This window comes from Musca domestica, unplaced genomic scaffold, assembly GCF_030504385.1.
Source record: "Musca domestica strain aabys unplaced genomic scaffold, Musca_domestica.polishedcontigs.V.1.1 28, whole genome shotgun sequence".
Classification (NCBI taxonomy): Eukaryota; Metazoa; Arthropoda; class Insecta; order Diptera; family Muscidae; genus Musca; species Musca domestica.
In genome coordinates, this window is record NW_026712293.1 from 4085038 (window position 1) to 4090434 (window position 5397).

Here is a 5397-nt window from a genome sequence, read left to right on the forward strand (position 1 = left end):
TAAAAAGTATATCTTTTGTAATATGTGGAATTTTTAAAATATGCATTTGTGTTTCCGGTAAAGTCATATAATAACATTCAAATATGACCTTACTGTTTGCAAATTGCATCTCGATTGTTACAGGTACAGAAGACAAAAGGTTGGTGTTGTGACTTAAACGCTTCTGAGTTCATTGCTCTTGAAAATTCAGAGGAATGTGAATGGCAAAGGTCGTAAATTTTGATCAATGTAATTTACCTGATCAATCATAAATATATTCCGATTGGTCAATTTTTCATGTTTGAGGAAAAATCAGCAATAAAAGTTTTTATGTCTTGCACGTGTTTTTGGACATTTGCAAGATTTTTATACAGGTAGATCAATTCTACAACATATGAATGAATGTGACCTTACACATAAAACTTGTATAATCCTTCCTATAAGGTATCGAAAATTGTAATCACGATAGTAGGTACTTTAATGGGAAATACATACATTTGTTATGCGAAAGGTTACATTCATTCATATATTGTGGAATTGATCTACCTGTTGAAAAATCTTGCAAATGGGTTGGAGAGTCTACATTTCTTGTAACCTATTTCTTATAGGCATTACGGTTTTTGACTTCATAGTGAAAGTATTTGCATATTTAACATCAACATAGTTCGTGTGATATACAAAATAAGTGCTCGAAAAATATCGTTGTGAAAATATATTAATATACTCAATAAAATTGTTTCCGTAAAAATCTCTCTTTTTAAAAAAAATCGTGTCTGTGATTTTAATATATATAAACATGTTTTTGCAAGAACTAAATAATTGTGATATATCACTTGATGGTGTTAGTACAAGTGGTTTTCATTTTCCAGTAAAAATTCTGGCAGTGATGTTGGTGGAAGTGGCAAGCTATCGAAGAAATGAAGCAAAAAATTAATAATTTGAATAAAGTACTTCGTGAACCTCAATTTAAAAATATTATTAGTGAAGATGGTAGTGTTTTGCCTCCATCTTCAGTTATGTATAAAAATATAAGTGATTCTCTAGACTGTGACAATAAATTGGAACCTAAATATATATATATACTATACTTAAATTGAACCGATACAATGTTTATTCAGAATTATTGGACTTTTTTAATATAGAGATTCCTAGCAACTCATCGTTCCCGACAAATACCTCTCTTGATTCCACATCCAATAATTGTTTCAGATTTACAATAGATCTTACAGAAATTTGGCCAAGTATGAAACCAGAAATCAAAGCACATAATTTCCGAACCGGTTCTCGCGTCATTAGATCTTTGAAAAGTAATTCGTGGACCCACGTACTTTATGAAGAAATTCATAACTATACTAAAATGCCGTGCGCGTTAAATTTTAGAAGTTCGCAAGTGTCTTCATCCGGTGTTTTTGTAACAGTAAATGGTCAATGTTCAGAGTGTCCATTAAGGTTTGAGGGTAAAATTTTTACGGAACCTTTAGACAACGAACCATTTAAAATGGAATGTATCATTTCCAATTTTGATTGCGATGTAAGGCATTTAAAAAAAGGTCCCTTCGCGGTACCTTGCGAAAAGCTATTGGTAATAATTTGCTAAATCTTTTTAAAAACTATATATTGGGAAAAGCTAAAAGAGAAGCTTCAGATAGACTATTTAAAATTTCTGGAACAAGCGCTATAGAGGGAGTGTACTACTTAAAATATACTATAGAGTATTCTGGAAAAATACACAACATAGGACTGAATCCATTTACAGTTTTTTATTGGTCGAGAGAACAAATGATTTTATTCTCTAAATTTTATGAAACTCTTATTATAGACGCAACGGGAAGTGTAGTAAAATCAATAACACTACCGAACAAAGAACATTCTTCTCATATTTCTACTCGTTACTAGTTAAAATTGGGAAAAATACATATATAACGAAAAATTGCTGTAATTTTTGTCAAATATCGAGATGCGGTAAATTGTGCTGAGTTGTGCTCAATTAGCACAATTTTTCGTCCATACATTGGAAATTTGTATCTCTAAAATCGCATATTTAGAAACAAGATATCGAAAAACTAAAAGTTGTGCTGATTTGTGCTAACCTAGCACATTTTAAAAATTCAAATATCGAGATGCGGTAAATTGTGCTGAATTGTGCTCAATTAGCACAATTGTTCGTCCATACATTGGAAATTTGTATCTCTACTCGTTAAAATCGTAAAAATTAAAATCGCATAGTTAGAAACAAGATATCGAAAAACTAAAAGTTGTGCTGATTTGTGCTAACCCAGCACAATTTTTCGTCCATACATTGAAAATTTGTATTTCCACTCGTTACTAGTTAAAATTGGAAAAAATACATATAAAACGAAAAATTGCTGTAATTTTTGTAAAATTCAAATATCGAGATGCGGTAAATTGTGCTGAGTTGTGCTCACTTAGCACAATTTTTCGTCCATACATTGGAATCTTGTATCTCTACTCGTTACTCGTTAAAATCGTAAAAATCAAAATCGCATGTTTAGAAACAAGATATCGAAAAACTAAAAGTTGTGCTGATTTGTGCCAACCTAGCACAATTTTTCGTCCATACATTGAAAATTTGTATTTCCACTCGTTACTAGTTAAAATTTGAAAAAATACATATATAACGAAAAATTGCTGTAATTTTTGTAAAAATTCAAATATCGAGATGCGGTAAATTGTGCTGAGTTGTGCTCACTTAGCACAAATTTTCGTCCATGCATAACGAATTTCCACCTTTACTGGTTACTCGCTAAAAATTAAAAAAATGAATAACTTTTGTAATATGTGGAATTTTTGAAATCTGCAATTTGTGCTGAATTGTGCTCACCTAGCACAATTTTTCGTCCATACATTGGAAATTTGTATCTCTACTCGTTACTCGTTAAAATCGTAAAAATCAAAATCGCATATTTAGAAACAAGATATCGAAAAACTAAAAGTTGTGCTGATTTGTGCTAACCTAGCACAATTTTTCGTCCATACATTGAAAATTTGTATTTCCACTCGTTACTAGTTAAAATTGGAAAAAATACATATATAACGAAAAATTGCTGTAATTTTTGTAAAAATTCAAATATCGAGATGCGGTAAATTGTGCTGAGTTGTGCTCACTTAGCACAATTTTTCGTCCATACATAACGAATTTCCACCTTTACTCGCTAAAAATAAAAAAAAATGAATAACTTTTGTAATATGTGGAATTTTTGAAATCTGCAATTTGTGCTGAATTGTGCTCACCTAGCACAATTTTTCGTCCATACATTGGAAATTTGTATCTCTACTCGTTACTCGTTAAAATCGTAAAAATCCAAATCACATATTTAGAAACAAGATATCGAAAAACTAAAAGATGTGCTGATTTGTGCTAACCTAGCACAATTTTTCGTCCATACATTGAAAATTTGTATTTCCACTCGTTACTAGTTAAAATTGGAAAAAAAAAATATATATATATATATATATATAACGAAGAATTGCTGTAATTTTTGCAAGAAATTCAAATATCGAGATGCGGTAAATTGTGCTGAGTTGTGCTCACTTAGCACAATTTTTCGTCCATACATAACGAATTTCCACCTTTACTCTTTACTCGCTAAAAATTAAAAAATGAATAACTTTTGTAATATGTAGAATTTTTGAAATCTGCAAGTTGTGCTGAATTGTGCTCAGCTAGCACAAAAAATTCCGTCAGAAAATACCGCTCAAATGAAAACCATTATGTAGGGGCTATACGAAGGCGTTGCCCTGCAAAACTAATTTTATCAAAATACCGAATATCGGGGGGTGCTGGTTTATGGGGGCTATACGATATCGTAGACCTTTACAGATAATTAACTTCTAGGAATGAAGTACTCTTCCGTGTGAGGATTTTCAGAAAATTCCATTGAAAACTGTGGCTACCGTTATATCGTTAACCGATATAGGCCATATTCGAACTTGACCTGCCTGCAGCAAAAGACAAATCTGTGCAACATTTTAGCTTCATATCATTACTTACTTGTTTTTGACTGTACTTGTTTTGACTGTAGCATGATTACACCAACGGAAGGACAGACCGACGAACAGGGTTAAATTTTACGCTAATCAAGAAAATATATACTTTGTTGGGTCTAAATTTATTATTTCGATGAGTTACAAACGGAATGATGAACTTAATATACCCTCCATACTATGTATGGTGAAGGGTACAAACAAGTAAAAAAGCAGTAAGTTCGGCCGGGCCGCACTTTAAATGCCCTCCACCATTAGGAACAAATTAGAAAATTTTCAAAAAAAATATAAAAAATATATCGGAAGGTGCCCATATATGGGGGATATGTGATATTGTGGACCTATATAGACAAATCTATATCTGGGGGTAAAGTACTCACAAAGAACTCCTTATGTAAAATTCCAACAATTCCGTTGAAAAATGTGGCTTAAATCATCAAAATACCGAATATCGGGGACTACCGTTATATGGGGCTATACGATATCGTGGAACTATATGATTATTGTATTTTAAGGGATAAAATACTTACAAGGAACTTCTTGTGTGGATTTTCAGATAATTTCATTGAAAAATGTGGCTAAATCAATAAAATTCCGAATATCGGCTATGGCTAAAATCATGAAAATATATGTGGGATATGCGATATTGTGGACTTTTTAGTCAAATCTATGTCTGGAGGTAAAGTAACCACAAAGAACTCCTTGTGTAGACAATTCCGTTGAAAAATGTGGCTAAAATCATCAAAATACCGATTATCGGGGGGTACTGTTATATGGGAGATATACGATATCGTGGACCTATAAAGACAATTCTTTCAGTGGGTAAAGTACTCACAAGGGACTCCTTGTGTGAAATTTCAAAATTTAGTGATTTTTCAAGAAAAAAAATTGCACTACCACTAAATCTTATCGAAGCCAAAAAATACTATGTATATAAGTATTATACCAGCTATCATGAAGTTTGTTGAAGTGAGTAGCGAACAACAATCCAGAATATATAGTAAATATTCATACAATTTGATACTTTTCTAAATAGCACTAATTTAGTGCAATTGTTTTAAATACCACTAAATTTAGTGGTAGTGCTATTGAAATTTCACCACCACTAAAATTTAGTGGTAGTGCAATTTTTTTTAAATATCACTAAATGGTTCGTATTAGTGCAATTTAATTTTAAAGGGTTAGTGGTAGTGGAATAAAAAATTGCACTGCCACTAAACGAACAGTGATAGTGAAATTATTAGTGCACTAAAAATACAGTGCATTATGCCCATCTCTGGAATAAATATACTTTGTTGGGTCTGCAATTTTTATTTCGATGAGTTACAAACGGAATGATGAACTTAATATACCCTCCGGTAAAGTCATATAATAACATTCAAATATGACTTTGCTGTTTGCAAATTGCATCTC